The sequence below is a fragment of the Schistocerca americana genome, chromosome 1 (genome assembly GCF_021461395.2).
Source record: "Schistocerca americana isolate TAMUIC-IGC-003095 chromosome 1, iqSchAmer2.1, whole genome shotgun sequence".
Taxonomy (NCBI): domain Eukaryota; kingdom Metazoa; phylum Arthropoda; class Insecta; order Orthoptera; family Acrididae; genus Schistocerca; species Schistocerca americana.
In genome coordinates this window covers 1112892696-1112910368 of record NC_060119.1, presented here as the reverse complement: position 1 = coordinate 1112910368, position 17673 = coordinate 1112892696, and positions in this window count along the sequence as shown.

Here is a 17673-nt window from a genome sequence, read left to right as displayed (position 1 = left end):
GGTGGCTCAGACGGATAGAGCGACTGTCATGTAAGCAGGAGATACCGCGTTCGAGTCCCGGTCGGGGCAGACATTTGCAACATGTCGCCAATGATGTGTATCAACTCTGGTTTGCATCTAGGGTGTCGATTTAATCATCATTTCATACTAGAGAAGCTGCACTGTCATCAATGGTATCTTTTATTTCGGGAACTGATACTACCTTCGTATACACCTAAGCAATGTACTGAGTTTAATTATAAAGTTAAGCTCTGGCCGAAATGTTACTAGTCCTTTAAGAATATTGCTAACGACAACAATAACTGTAACGATATTTTACGTTCGATTACAGAAAATCGTCTTAATGGTTTGGCCATTTTGACAATCGAGCACAAACTTGCTGAGGAAGTAAATTTAAAAAAATGTAATATGAAATTTTCTATAACTGAAAGAAAAACTTGTGATTTTAGTGTAGTTGATGTTACCTTGTTTTATTTTCGGAATAAGGGCATTTAAAAAAGTAAAGACCACATGTTTAACAATTTGTGACTAGGTACAGATATTTCTTACTTAATTTCTTTTGTTTTGTAGTGCTTGATTACCAATGTTTGTTTCTTTCTAAAAGTACGGTACTATTAAAATTTGAGTAAAGCTATTTGATTTTTATTAGAAATAATATATCCATATATATTAAAGGGGAGCAGTTTATGTTTCTGTCCAGGGCGACATAGCCGCTAGAGCGAGTCCTTCCAAATACTAAATATTTTAATAAAATTGATTAACTAAAATGATGAGATCGATAAGTGTTGGTTCTGACAGAAACCTCACATAGTCTAAACATCTTTATTAACTCACCACGCGGAGGCAGAAGATTAGATTTTTTTATCTATCTATTTTTCTATCTACTGAATTACATTATATTGTCGAAATTGATTATTTTTGTTGTTACATCTTTGTTAACTGATGGAAATATTTCTGACGGTTCTTTTTTGTCATTATTCTTTTGTTGGTTTAATGTTTTCTTCCACCTTTTCCTATCTTCTACACGTATTTACATCTCTCTGTCGCCGGCCGGAGTGGCGGTGCGGTTCTAGGCGCTACAGTCTGGACCCGAGCGACCGCTACGGTCGCAGGTTCGAATCCTGCCTCGGGCATGGATGTGTGTGATGTCCTTAGGTTAGCTAGGTTTAATTAGTTCTAAGTTCTAGGCGACTGATGACCTTAGAAGTTAAGTCGTATAGTGCTCAGAGCCATTTGAACCATCTCTCTGTCACTACTGTAGTAAACATCCAACATCGCGTACAATTTCTTTGCATATACAACTGTTCCCTCTTGAAATTGCTATTCACCAATGACATAGTTTATATGCCCATACACTCCCATTCCCATGATGAGGGTCTTCTGTGGAGTTCTTTAAACTATTTTTCTCGGGACTTTTTCGTTTCATATTTTGTCATACAGTTAATTTTTAACGTTTGTTGGGAGCACCCTATTTAAAATGCTTAAACTTTCTTCCTCTGCAGACACACGGCTTCCTACATTTCAGTTCCTTATAGCGCCACCGTCGGGTCACCACCGCAGTCGCGCAGGTCTGCGAGATCGCTGCGCTTGCGTCAGCTGGTCGCATCCCTAGCACACTGCCTAACAAGGGGAAGGCCTCAGACACGACCACAAGATTCGGCTCAAATTTAGCGTGTCACTTGTGTACACGCTAAAATGAATGACTAAGATAATTTGGCTCAGCATCCGTCCTGTTTTGAGTAACCCACTCCTAGAGTTCATGACGTGCAATCAACTCAGAATTGACAGGATCGACAGATAATTGAAAACTGAGCATCTGTCATGTTCATGTGTGAGACCCACAAACACATATTATCCCACAAACCGGGGAAAGGAACTGTTACGGATGGCGTTTATCTGCCCACAAGGTACACGCCGTTCAACGAAAGCACCGCTGGCGAAGGGCCCAGGGGATCTGTCTGGGGAGCGGAGAACCTGTATTAGATTCTCAAATGCGTTCTGTAGTTTTTAAAATTATATTTTTGTCCATCTCGAAATTAGCAGCAGCAGGAGGATCAATAAAGTAATCAATAAGGAATAATAACAAGGTAGGCAAATAAATTTCCCAAACGACTTGGATTAGTAAAGAACTAAAATTGGAAGCCTCGTTGTATGAAAACTATTCTGAGAAATACTGCTGGGAATTCATCACGAGGGTACGGAGGTGGGTGATATCCCGATGATTGAAATGAGGGATGGTATGGAATTTCCATCAAGGCAAATGTCAACTGAACTAACTATCGAATGTAACTACACTCCTGGAAATGGAAAAAAGAACACATTGACACCGGTGTGTCAGACCCACCATACTTGCTCCGGACACTGCGAGAGGGCTGTACAAGCAATGATCACACGCACGGCACAGCGGACACACCAGGAACCGCGGTGTTGGCCGTCGAATGGCGCTATCTGCGCAGCATTTGTGCACCGCTGCCGTCAGTGTCAGCCAGTTTGCCGCGGCATACGGAGCTCCATCGCAGTCTTTAACACTGGTAGCATGCCAAGACAGCGTGGACGTGAACCGTATGTGCAGTTGACAGACTTTGAGCGAGGGCGTATAGTGGGCATGCGGGAGGCCGGGTGGACGTACCGCCGAATTGCTCAACACGTGGGGCGTGAGGTCTCCACAGTACATCGACGTTGTCGCCAGTGGTCGGCGGAAGGTGCACGTGCCCGTCGACCTGGGACCGGACCGCAGCGACGCACGGATGCACGCCAAGACCGTAGGATCCTACGCAGTGCCGTAGGGGACCGCACCGCCACTTCCCAGCAAATTTGGGACACTGTTGCTCCTGGGGTATCGGCGAGGACCATTCGCAACCGTCTCCATGAAGCTGGGCTACGGTCCCGCACACCGTTAGGCCGTCTTCCGCTCACGCCCCAACATCGTGCAGCCCGCCTCCAGTGGTGTCGCGACAGGCGTGAATGGAGGGACGAATGGAGACGTGTCGTCTTCAGCGATGAGAGTCGCTTCTGCCTTGGTGCTAATGATGGTCGTGTGCGTGTTTGGCGCCGTGCAGGTGAGCGCCACAATCAGGACTGCATACGACCGAGGCACGCAGGGCCAACACCCGGCATCATGGTGTGGGGAGCGATCTCCTACACTGGCCGTACACCACTGGTGATCGTCGAGGGGACACTGAATAGTGCACGGTACATCCAAACCGTCATCGAACCCATCGTTCTACCATTCCTAGACCGGCAAGGGAACTTGCTGTTCCAACAGGACAATGCACGTCCGCATGTATCCCGTGCCACCCAACGTGCTCTAGAAGGTGTAAGTCAACTACCCTGGCCAGCAAGATCTCCGGATCTGTCCCCCATTGAGCATGTTTGGGACTGGATGAAGCGTCGTCTCACGCGGTCTGCACGTCCAGCACGAACGCTGGTCCAACTGAGGCGCCAGGTGGAAATGGCATGGCAAGCCGTTCCACAGGACTACATCCAGCATCTCTACGATCGTCTCCATGGGAGAATAGCAGCCTGCATTGCTGCGAGTGGTGGATATACACTGTACTAGTGCCGACATTGTGCATGCTCTGTTGCCTGTGTGTATGTGCCTGTGGTTCTGTCAGTGTGATCATGTGATGTATCTGACCCCAGGAATGTGTCAATAAAGTTTCCCCTTCCTGGGACAATGAATTCACGGTGTTCTTATTTCAATTTCCAGGAGTGTACAATACTCTGTTTCAAAATTAACACTTGTTCTTCATGTTAATTCTATCTTTTCTTTCCCTCTCCAGTGTTACCACAAATGGCATGTAACTGTTTCCATTTGTACGGGAAGTGCAGGACATGCGAGGGGCCTAGTAGTGTCCTGCAGCTTCAAAGTAGAAAACTGAGGTTCCGTAATACTTCACTAACCTCAGATGTTCTGCAAATGTCCTTGTCCCAACAAAGATATCGTGCTCAGATTGCGAGTTCTTTGTTGTTTGAGTGAGGCTGCAAAACAGCTGGTGAGATGGCTAAAGCTCTCGATTCTACTAAATCAGCGGTTCACTAGCTTGGAGTAATTACCCCGTGAGGAGTAAAATGTAATTTTCTGAGCGGTAAAAACAAAAATGAATTATTTTTAAAATATCGTTACTATTATACTATTTCGCAAGACTTTAAAACGGATTGCATAAGTTACCAAAAAGATTATTTTTAAATACTAGCAGTAACGTGTGATACAATGCAGTGGAGGTTACAGATTGTGAAAAAAATGTATGAACGTGTTATTCCACAAATTTTTCACCCTATGCACATACAGGGTGTTACAAAAAGGTACGGCCAAACTTTCAGGAAACATTTCTCACACACAAAGAAAGAAAATATGTTATGTGGACATGTGTCCGGAAACGCTTACTTGCCATGTTACAGCTCATTACTTCTCTTCAAATCACATTAATCATGGAATGGAAACACACAGCAACAGAACGTACCAGCGTGACTTCAAACACTTTGTTACAGGAAACGTTCAAAATGTCCTCCGTTAGCGAGGATACATGCATCCACCCTCCGTCGCATGGAATCCCTGATGCGCTGATGCAGCCCTGGAGAATGGCGTATTGTATCACAGCCGTCCACAATACGAGCACGAAGAGTCTCTACATTTGGTATCGGGGTTGCGTAGACAAGAGCTTTCAAATGCCCCCATAAATGAAAGTCAAGAGGGTTGAGGTCAGGAGAGCGTGGAGGCCATGGAATTGGTCCGCCTCTACCAATCCATCGGTCACCGAATCTGTTGTTAAGAAGCGTACGAACACTTCGACTGAAATGTGCAGGAGCTCCATCGTGCATGAACCACATGTTGTGTCGTACTTGTAAAGGCACATGTTCTAGCAGCACAGGTAGAGTATCCCGTATGAAATCATGATAACGTGCTCCATTGAGCGTAGGTGGAAGAAACAAAAATGAGCTCTAACATGGAAATTAAGCGTTTCCGGACACGTGTCCACATAACATCTTTTCTTTATTTGTGTGTGAGGAATGTTTCCTGAAAGTTTGGCCGTACCTTTTTGTAACACCCTGTATACTTTGTGCCACGCATTTGTGAAAATAAAACTTAGACCTGTACATGTCGTACGTCACATACGAAAATACCTTCTCCCAATTCCCGCAATAAAGTAGGGACTGCTTCATTATTTAACGACCACGGTCATGTAGAATTTTTTGAAAGAAGTTTCCACCATTTGACTGTTGATTGTTCTTTTATTTTATACAATCGTGATTTCGGCTACGTAGCTTTTATCAAGTGCTTTTTGAAATATTAAAATACGTCTGTGTAAATTAAATGCTTCAGTATTCACTTCGCAACGGATAAACGGATTAATTGAGAGCACAACACAACAGTAACTACGCAGTAGCTACTGCTGTAGGGCCTCCACCATATTATTAGTATTAGTGTTATTATTATCAGTGTCGGTGGTCATATACAAAGCATTGGCAAATTAAGGTCTTCAGTTCCTTCTAGTTCAGAAGTTGGGGATGGAGCAATTGACTGATTTAAGTAATGTAACTTACCTATTTTAAAAATAAGCAGTCCCGATAGTCATCAGCCTGAGGTTAAATAAAACACCTACATATCGTTTACCCTTCGTAATTTTAAAAAGAAAAGTGGTAAAAGAATATTCTTTTTCATTCTAAATTTTAGTTAGGCGATAAAAATGACGATAATGGAGGGAGCAGGACATCAGGGGTAGAAGCTAATATCTGAATATACTCAGGGGTAATACTCTCCGAAAGGTTTGGAACAACTGTTAATTAAATGATCTGATAAGTTCCAAATTTTGGATGCCAATAGCTTTTTATTCACAACACACGAAGCAGATAAATTTGTGCGCCTACAAAATCACGCGTTCCGTAGTTCATGTTAGAAACAGTCACAATATTATTAACTAAGTCTTATAGAAAAGATGTTCACAAAAATGATACCCACTGTTACTCCGTTCTTTTCTGCTTTGTAAGTGGAGTCGTGGTATATGGATACAATTTTATGTGGCTCGCATCCGAGGTCTTAAGTGTGCAGCTTGTAACGCGAAACATACCTTTCAGTTCCTGGCTCCCGACTGACTAGACAGTCCCACTCACTTCGCATTGTAGTGCACGTTTAGTGAACTCGAAAACGCGCGAATTCGTCTGAATATCGTCATTATAATGTTAATAAAATTGTTATAAAGATGAGATCTGGAACAAGTGGGCTGAAGCTTCCCACCGAGAGAGTATTCAGCGTGACAGACAATTAAATCTGATTTATACTCTATTAAATGTTAATAAATGAATCTTAAGAAATTTGTCGTAATGGCTGCTGTGGCAGCAACTTATCAAGTTATCCTCTTACTAAACTGGTGCAATTTCTCACGAAATTGGCACTCACTGTATCGTCTGTTCTCTGCCTCCCACTCCACTTCCTATGTCATGTCTGAATTACTGAAATCTCAACAAAACTATAGAGTGAATCTTAGGATTGGATCTTACGGCTTCAGAGCCAGAAATGTCACAAGGGACAACAGACACACGGCCGCACAATGGTTGTTTTAGCGGAGCACAGCACAGAATTCATTTGGAGGTTTTAAAATTGCAATGTGCTCCTGGAAACCCAGTGGGAATTGCGCAACTTGCAGCACCGATTTTACAGACGATGTTGTCTTGTGCATGGCATGCATTAAAACTAATTCCCGAAAAAAAAAATTTTTAAACGTAAACCACGTCCGTTCTCCGCTAAATCTTCTAAAGTGAAGGAACCATTTCAAGGGAAGCAGGATTAAATTTTAATTCCCTAGTAATAAAAGTAGCTTAAGGAATTTATTTGAGTAAGTTCTTATTACTTCTTATTGATTACCTTATTAACCTTCCTAATTACGATACGCAAAATAAGAAAAAGTGAAAAGCCTGAAGAATACCTTTAGAAATCTAAAACAGGTTCTCTGCTCTACATCCAGACACCTTGGTCGCTCTACCAGCGTGTACCCTATAAACCACCTGTGTGTATAACATATGGGATGTGTATGTGTGGCTTCCTAATGTTATCTCTGTAATGGAATTCCCACGCCTGTGAATGATTAAATTGACCCTTCCGTTGACTACCTACACCTAGGGATTGCAATTAAACAAAGTAATCGGTTGTGCTTTTACTCCACTTCAGTTTAACACATCAAACCAATCAGTCTTATCGAGCTGCTATTAGAATGAATTACGAGGGGATACTGGAACTTAAACATTCTTTAAAAACATATGGAATGTAAAAACTGTACAAGTATGAGGTCCACAATATCAAATTCTAGCCTACATGTAATTTCAAGATTGGCACACATGGACACAAAGTTGACTGATGATGATTAGTGGTGAGAAACAGAAGACCTGCACCCCGACTGGCACTTTCAGAAGAAAGCTCAGTGGAGAAGGAATGGAACTCAATACATTTACTGTGAGTGTTTCCCTATCCGCCGAACCAGAGTGCCCGTATCTCGAACTGAAGTATGGACAGCAGCGGTACTTTATCGTTGGCCGCTGTACAGACTATATACGTGGCGGACCTGCAATTATCTGCCTTGTTAGTGGACGTATATGCTGTCCGCAAACTCCTACGGTTGAAGTTCTATCAGTAAAAGACAAATGTGAGTCAAGATTTTTGTTTGCTCACTAGCCAGGAACAGAAATCTGACTCAACTATTCTCCCGTAAAGAAGCTCTCCAATGTGCGTCAGACTCTACAGAGAACTAAATAATCGCCACTCGAGTAAACAGAATAAAAACTCTATCTCAGAGAAGCAACAGTTCACAATTTTTGCCGATAGCTCCTCTGCTATGGCTGTTACCTGTGCAGTCCCTTCAACGATCTTCAGAGGCAAGTGCTCTAGATCGCTGCTTTCAGGGAAGTCCCTTTTCTTCCAACATGTGCCGTTCCCAGGACGCGGCGTCTACGTTTGCGCTCCAGACGACAAATCCCAGTGACCATTATAAAAACATTTCCTTCCTCTACAAGGGTCTTGAATCTTGCAGCCAATCACGTGAAGCTCACACTCCTTTCAGAAGAATTTCTTGAAGGCTTTATTTCCATCTCCTTACAGCGTCTCTACCTTTTTTCGGCTGGAGACATGCTGCGACAATATCCGCGAGAAGATTCCACAAAGGTCAGGTCATGAGCATCATTTGTGACCCTGCGCCGGCCGGAGTGACCGTGCGGTTCTAGGCACTACAGTCTGGAGCCGAGCGACCGCTACGGTCGCAGGTTCGAATCCTGCCTCGGGCATGGATGTGTGTGATGTCCTTAAGTTAGTTAGGTTTAATTAGTTCTAAGTTCTAGGCGACTGATGACCTCAGAAGCCATTTGAACCATATGAACCATTTGTGATCCTGCATATTCTTTCGTATTAAAAGGATGTCCTTTCGCATTCTTCAACCCTGACGCTCTTTCTCCAGGCACGCTATTCTGAAATTTTTTCTTATCTCCAGAGAGCACCTCCCGCCTGCTCTGTTCGCCCTGTGGGGGAGTTGTGGCCTCTAGTAGCATAAACAGCCGCTGCTATTCGCTGTTCTCATTCAGGACAATAAATGTCCGTCCCTGCAGAATACGAGAAGATGCTTCCCTGGCCCTCCTTAGCTGACACCAGCTCTTGAGGAAAGAGAGGCCACTTGGCCCTTTCAGTCAGTGCCCAGCCCTAATTAACTCCCAGACTTACAGTATTACTGAAATTGTTAGCCAGTAACTGACAATTAAATAATTAATCCGATTTTGCATCATAAGTATTGTGCTGGCGTAACCTGTCACCAGCACACCACTCGGCAAAGATGTAGCGCGAATATCGATAGTAGGCGCTGGATCAAGTGCGCCTATCACGAGAGAGGCCAGAGACACACTGACAAGCAACGTGCCGCCAACGCCCTCTCCACAGCATGTATCTAGACCGCCGTCGCTGACCAGAGGGCCTCACGGACTGACTCAGTCCTCCAGCTGGCGTCTGTCAGTTCATCTGCACAGTGACTCAGTTCATGTCACAGGCTACGACCGTAGATAGCGACCCAGATTAGTGATTATAGCGAGACTAAAGTTTGTAATAGCAAGATTACCGATATTGTCTGCAAGAGGAATATTGCTGATGAGCTTGCACCACTACCCATAGGCCGGCCAGAGTGGCCGAGCGGTTCTAGGCGCTACAGTCTGGAACCGCGCGACCGCTACGGTCGCAGGTTCGAATCCAGCCTGGGGCATAGGTGTGTGTGATGTCCTTAGGTTAGTTAGGTTTAAGTAGTCCTAAGTTCTAGGGGACTGATGACCTAAGAAGTTAAGTCCCACAGTGCACAGAACCATTTGAACCACTAGACATGGACTCTATTCAAGATGAGTAAATACTTCAAGTTCATTTAAATTAAGAACCATACGAATCCACGTGTGCATTTGTGTTGTAGAAAGACGATACCGTACATACATAACAACATCCTCTTCCTTCCTTCCTTACGGTACAAGACACTACAGTGGGGACAAGGATACTACAAATGTGATCTCATGTAAATATACACTACTGGCCATTAAAATTTCTACACCACGGAGATGACGTGCTACAGACGCGAAATTTCACCGACAGGAAGACGATGCTGTGATATGCAAATGATAAGCTTTTCAGAGCATTAACACAAGGTTGGCGCCGGGGGCGATACCTACAACGTGCTGACACGAGGAATGTTTCCAACCGATTTCTCATACACAAACAGCAGTTCACCGGCGTTGCCTGGTGAAACGTTGTGATGCCTCGTGTAAGGAGGAGAAATGCGTACCATCACGTTTCCGACTTTGATAAAGGTAGGATTGTAGCCTATCGCGATTGCCGTTTATCGTATCGCGACATTGCTGCTCGCGTTGGTCGAGATCCAATGACTGTTAGCAGAATCTGGAATCGATGGGCTCAGGAGGGTATTACGGAACGCCGTGCTGGATCCCAACGGCCTCATATCACTAGCAGTCGAGATGACAGGCATCTTATCCGCATGGCTGTAGCAGATCGTGAAGCCACGTTTCGATCCTAGAGTCAACAGATGGGGACGTTTGCAAGACAACCATCTGCACGAACGGTTCAACGACGTTTGCAGCAGCATGGACTATCAGCTAGGAGACCATGGCTGCGGTTACCCTTGACGCTGCATCACAGGCAAGAGCGCCTGCGATGGTGTACTCAACGACGAACCTGGGTGCACGAATGGCATAACGTAATTTTCTCGGATGAATCCAGGTGCTGTTTTCAGCATAATGATGGTCGCATCCGTGTTTGATGTCATCGCGGTGAACGCACATTGGAAGCGTGTATTCGTCATCGCCATACTGGCGTATCATCCGGTGTGATGGTATGGGGTGCCATTGGTTAGACGTCTCGGTCACCTCTTGTTCGTATTTACGGCACTTTGAACAGTGGACGTTACATTTCAGATGTGTTACGATCCGTGGCTCTACCCTTCATTCGATCCCTGCGAAATCCTACATTTCAGCAGGATAATGCACGACCCCATGTTGCAGGTCCTGTACGGGCCTTTCTGGATACAGAAAACGCTCGACTGCTTCCCTGGCCAGCACATTCTCCAGATATCTCACCAACTGAAAACGTCTGGTCAATGGTGGCCGAGCAACTGGCTCGCCTCAATACGTCAGTCGCTACTCTTGATGAACTGTGGTATCGTGTTGAAGCTGCATGGGCAACTGTACCTGTACACGCCAACCAAGCTCTGTTTGATTCAATGCCCAGGCGTATCAAGGCCGTTATTACGGCCAGAGGTGGTTGTTCTGGGTACTGATTTCTCAGCATCTAAGCACCCAAATTGCGTGAAAATGTAATCACATGTCAGTTCTAGTATAATACATTTGTCCAATGAATACCCTTTTATCATCTGCATTTCTTCTTGGTTTAGCAACTTTAGTGGCCAGTAGTGTAGATCTACAAGAATACTAAATTTATGGTGACAAAGTCTTGCCGCCTTAAACCTTATGAGTACATAAGCGGCAGTCGTAACAAATTCCTTCCTCGAATTCTTGTAAAACAGACGTTTGCGAACCCCACACGTGATGATGAAAAATGCTGAATTTTCAATTATCTGTCGATCCCTTTCATTTTGAGCCCATTATGCATCATGAAATTTAGCGGAGGTTTTCCCAGAAACGGAGAACGGCAGGGAGGAGGTGTTTAGGCAAAATCTCTTAGTCTTTCATTTTATGTTGTACACGAGCGACCCGCAGATATGAGCCGAATTGGTTGGCTGTGTCTAAGGCTTTCCCCTGGCCAGCAGTGTAAGAGGCCTTGAGGCTCGGCTACCTCCGCTAGATCCGGTACGAAGACACCGTGGGTCAACGCAACGCCACGCCCACCGGACAAGCGCATGCATCAGTGTCTGCTCGAGCTCGATATCTTAATAAAGAGTATTACTAAAACCCAACTGTCTCACCTTCGACAGACTATTGACTCCCTCACCTGCCGAATAAACACGGAAAACCTAGTTGGGAGAGCGCCTACACCATTCCGACAGATTGAAGCAACGCTCTCCCATGTCTCAGTGATGGAGCAATATAACGGGATGGGGCAAATATATAAGGAGACAGCCAGTTTAGTTTCAGGTGTTGTGGTTACGATAAAAATCAGCGTGAGCGCGGATGCCGTAATGAAAAACGGCCAACCAGACTTGTTGGGAGTTTGTAGAGAGAGACAATAGATATTTGTGAAGTGGTGGGTAGCATACGGCACGAACTTCCAGAATGCTGGAGTATCTTGGGTCAGCAACTTCCTTTAATCAATAGAATGAAAAAGCAGTCCTTTAGACCCATTTTAAAATCAACATAACGAAGTCGAAAATGGCATTTCCGAAGATGTCAAAAAATTCACAGTGCATATACATTATACTTTTTTTCTGACTTATTCGGAAATGCCATTTTCGAATTTGTTATGTTGATTTGAAAATGAGTCTCGTCCAGAAGCTAGTTATCGAATGAAAAATAAAATATTTGCAACTTGGACTGGTTTTTCGTTCTATTGAGAATACGGCACGTCGGATTCTTCCGATTGGGCGGCGCCAAGCTACAAAGCCGTTACATCTCCGTAGTGCGCTAGGTGACGGTCCATTCAGCCTTTTATGGAGAGAAAAACCATTTTCAACCGTCAAGGCCCTGAATTTAAGTGTGTCCTGTTTACTATAAGGAAGAGGAGGTATTTTCAAACTGTATAAGCAAAGAGGGTCTGTCTCCAATAATGTCATCTGTAAACATTAATTATTTCTTTAAAGCCGCAGTTACTATAAAATGACATTAAAAGCAAAAGTAGTGTGTTAGGGGATGTAGGCACCTGACTGGCTGGCACAAAAATTCGTTGTGGGAGCCAGTCTTGAGACGTTATCACTCGATAAACACGGCCCTGGTTACTCGTGAGCGGCGGCTGTATAGGACTAAGTCGTCGGTACTTGCGCGATGGCAGACGGGTTTGAGCATAGTGGTGTACAACATTGGTGAGACGCGTATTGACTACCTTGCTTCATTTTCATTGATTTTTCCTGTCCAGGAGCAATTAGTAGCCTAGCCTGTTTAATGTAAAAGTATAAATATTTCTTTCTAAAAGCAAACCAGTAATAAATTGTAGTTGGGTGTAACTATCACAATAAAAAACAGACTTAACCTAACTTTGTTTGTTCTAGATTCTGAACGTAGTGCCGACCTTTGCGCTTTTATTAGTCCTGCTGATGTTGTACATGCTACATGCAGAGTATAGCAGTATACATTTTGCGATGGAGCTGGAACTATAGTCTGGAGTCAGTTGTCCTTGAGAAGCACAAAGCAAACCTGATCCACTGATTCCGAAGGTTACCGAATCTGCACACACTAGCAAAGTACAAAACGGCATTTCAAAATCCCGTAATGCCTCAACAATTTATACTATAGCACCATGTAAGCACTCCATTACAGCTTTAACTTGTATCACACAGTATTCGTATTGTATACGTCAGGTTGGACGAAGTAGCTTACAAGATGAAGATAAAATCTTTTGGGTTATTAGGCAGCGTCATAGTCTTGAAATAATTGACATTTCGACCCCTCTGCTGGGATCTCCTTCAGGAGAATGTAAAACGGTACAAGACGTTCGAAATTCTGAGAAAAACAGGGGTAAGCTATAGGGAAAGACGGGTAATGTACAATATGCAAAATAACCAAGAGGGAACAATACGAGAGGAAGATGAAGAACGAAGTGCTCGGATTAAGAAGGGTGTAAGACAGGAATGTAGTCTTTCGTCCCTGCTGTTCAATCTATCCATCGAAGAAGCAAAGACGAAGATAAAAGAAAGGTTAAAGAGTGGAATTAATATTCAAGGTGAAAGGACAACAATGTGTGTGTGTGTGAAATCTTATGGGACTTAACTGCTAAGGTCATCAGTCCCTAAGCTTACACAGTACTTAACCTAAATTATCCTAAGGACAAACACACACACACCCATGCCCGAGGGAGAACTCGAACATCCGCCGGGACTAGCCGCGCAGCCCACGACTGCAGCGCCCTAGACCGCTCGGCTAATTCCGTGCGGCTAGGACAACAATGGTAAGATTCACTGATGGCATCGCTACTCTCAGTGAAAGCGAAGAAGGTTTACAGAATCTGTTGAATGGAATGAATGGTTTAATGAGCACAGAATATGGTTAGAGAGTAAATCGAAGAAAGATAAAAGTAATGAGAAGTAGCAGAAATGAGAACAGCGAGAAACTTAACTTCAGGCTTGGTAATAACAAAGTGGAGTAAGTTAAGAAATTCAGCTACTTAGACAGCCAAATATCCCATGACATACGGAGCAGGGAGGACATAAAAAGCAGACATCACTGGTAAAAAAGGAATTACTGGCCAAGAGACGTCTATTAGTATGAAATAGGCTTCATTTGAGGAATAAATTTCTGAGAATGAACGTTTGGAGAACAGAATTGAATGGTGGTGAAACATGGACTATGGGCAAACCGGAACAGATGGGAATCTAAGCGTTTGAGACGTGGTGCCAGAGAAGAATGTTGACAATTAAGTGGACTGATAAGGTAAGGAACGCACTGACGAGAAGAAGGAACAGGGTGGTAGAACATCCGTAAAGACATCAGAGAATAATGTCTATGGTACTAGAGGAGGCCCTAGAGGGTAAAAAGTGAAAAAGCGTAGAGGAAAAAAGAGATTGGAATACATCCAGCAAATAATTGAGGACCTAGACTGCAAGTGCTCTCGATGAAAAATAATAATAATAATAATGATGATGACGCAGCCTAAGAGCCCAGAAGAGTTTAATCCAATGACAACGGCCACGAAACCCAGCAGACCTACGTAGTTTACAAGACGTAGGTGTAAAATGTCCCAAGAGCTGACAGAGAAATATCCAAGACGAATGGAATATCATTATGGACACCGATATGATGTCACTTTGCTGGCTGCTGTCTTGTAGTGAGCTAGCAGCACGCTACTGCTTGCCCGGAGAAAGCCCTGCGTGGGCCCACTGCGGTCGCCGGGCGGGTGTCGTGGTCAGCCGTTTACAGGAAAAGGCTGACAGCGACAGACACAGGAGACAGATGTGTGGGGTCGTGGCCAGTGGCCGGTGCTAGCTTTCTCCTCGCAGGTTCTGGACGCCGCTGACCCGCAGAGGTGTCCACCAGCGTGGGTGCGGCGTGTGGGCACAACCAGCTGCTGCTAGGGCTCCTTATGTTGCTGCTGTTACTACAATCCCGCTCAGACTCTACACCTACTAACTAGTTGCTTTCCGAGTGAGCCACGTCCGTATTTTGCAGAGCCAATGATGAAAATAAAACGCTTGTTCCTGTTTTCGACGTATACTGTACACTGTAAAATATGTGAGTGATTTTTAATGTGTGTGAGTTTCTGCATAAATAGACTACAAGGAGGTATAAATCCAACTGAATAATGCAGTAACGCACATACTGAAAACATTGGTCACAAATGCCATAATACTTGATAAAACGCACCTGAAAATGGGAATCATTTCCCGAAACGCGTCGTACAAGAAATAAATAAAAGAAAGCAGAAAAAGGTATTTTGTGAGCAATATACAGTGAGAAAAGCTGTGGGTCGGGAACTGAACCCTGGTGACTTCAAAAAGCACATGTTTTCACGATGACGTCTCCGAGCCACAGACAACTCGCTGATACCTGTTTTTAAGGTAGACGTCATACCACATTTTTTCACTGTTTGGGAAATCAAGTGTTTCATTTTCATCAAAAATACATTGAAATCAACAATATGAAAGCCTTGCTCAAAACAAAAAGTGTTAAAATGGCCGGTTCTTGCCTGTCCATGGCATTTTCGATGTCGTCAGTCACATCGATTATGCAGTTGCTGTGCTATGAGGTTTCGGTTGTGGTAGGAACGTATATACATAAACAGTTGAGTACATTATCATTAGCCATTTACTATTAACTATGGGATAAGTGATTCTTACAGACTTCACTGTGCATTGCGATCTTCAACTATTTCGTTTATTGTGAGGTTTGTAAAGATACAATATTTCCTTAATTACGGACCTTCCCTCTATCACTACGAATAAACATTAAATATTCGAAATTGAGAAATAAACGCCTGTTCTTAGTAATTCCCGCCGGCCGCGGTGGCCGAGCGGTTCTAGGCGCTGCACTCCGGAACCGCGCGACTGCTACGGTCGCAGGTTCGAATCCTGCCTCGGGCATGGATGTGTGTGCTGTCCTTAGGTTAGTTAGGTTTAAGTAGTTCTAAGTTCTAGGGGACTGATGACCTCAGATGTTAAGTCCCATAGTGCTCAGAACCATCTGAACCACCTAGTAATTCCCACGCTAGTATAGCGCGACCATTATAAACCAGAAGGAAGACCGAGTAGTAGTAAAACACGTCGTTAACGCGTCTGCTTCAAATAACTCCTCGTCGAAACAACGCTCGCTGGAAAACCTGACTCACTGAAACAATAAATTTGACGTCTAAGAATTTGAATGGGATTTATACTGTATTTTAAATTTGAACACTGTTGGTTTGTTTTTTCCATCTGATGTTTTATTTTCTTTATTTTATATTCTCACGTCCCACTTAACATCAGAAATCATTCTGCTTACTGCAACAAACAACGATCAGTTCCATAACAGTACAACAACTAATTCACTCCATAACAACATGTGTTAACTCCAGAAGAAAAAGATATAACAACATACAGCACAAAGTCTTACAAAGTTGCGATTCTTTTATGTTCAGAGTGATTTACATGTAACTCTTTTCAAATATTGTAAGAGTAAATTACAAAGCTAGCAATAATGACAATAATTTTAAATGTAATTACTATTTCAAATTAAATAGCAATTATGAGAAATACTTACGTTTTATGAAAAATACGTTAATTAATAATCTTACATATAATCCATCGACTGAATATCAGTTTTTAAATCTGAATATAAATAAAGTAATACACTACTATTTGCTCACATGATAACGGAAATTTACGTAATTTTCAGAAAAATGTTTATGTATCGTGTGGTCTAACTCTCAAAATGTAACGGTAAGTGCAAAAGTAACGTAAATCGAATTACTGATCAGTTCGATTACACCGTCAAGCAATCAAAGTAATTTAAAGAAGCTAGGAACTTGGATCCTGTGCGTCCGGTTTTAAGTGTTGGGCAGGGCGAGTGTCTCAACTTGCTAGCGGCGCTACTTTCAGAGTAAAGGCACCAGACACTCTCAGAAATGACTACCCAAATTGTCAGAACATAAATGCAGGTGAGTTTCCATGAGCAGCAAGAACATTTAACGGTCCTCACAGAGAGTGGGTGGCAAATTTTGTGCGCCAGAAACAAGTCTGACTCAGACAAGAAAACTAGAATTTAATAAAATATAGAGAAGTAATAGCAAAAGTAGAAAGAGTAGAGTCATTGGCTAGAGCTTCTTAATCCTTTGAGTATCAGTGGCTTCTGTCTCAATTTTTTTGAAAGTACCACAGCCTTTCGCAAGAAACCACCGATGCTATCGCGTTACAGAGACATCTAGAGATACACTGAAGTACTTCTACGAATGAACTGTGTTGTGGCAGTGACATCGTTATAGCAACAGTCGGCACGGACATTGTTCTACTTGATGTAGGAGATGGCGATAAGTGCTTTTTCATAGTGATCATGCTGAGGAGATCTTTATCAGTTGTACTAGGACGTCCTTCTCTACCATTACTTTTCCTCAACAGTAGTTGTCGATACCAGTATTAGTTTATGATTTTGGACAGTTCAGTGTCATCTCAGTTGCTTTTCTGGATACTTTCATATAATTTTCTACATAGTTTGTTACATTTCAAGCTAAAAGTTATGAAAAGGAATTACTTTATAAAAAGCTTCAGTTTCGATGATATAATTGATAGGTACTAGTTCTGAATTTACAATTAATTGTTTTTAGAAATATTAGAAATTACGAATTATTGGCATACTTAAAATTTCTGTTATTAATTACGCAATGCTGTACTGTTTACTATATTTATTTCTGGATTTATTTATGTAACAATAATTCAAATTAATAATGTAACAAAAAGCTAGAAGGAATCCGTTTGTTAAGAAAAATTGTGAACCCTTTAGAATATTGTCATCTCCGAACAGATGAGAGTCGTAAGCATGCGTCTGATGTCATGGGACGTATTTCTGTACGAACAA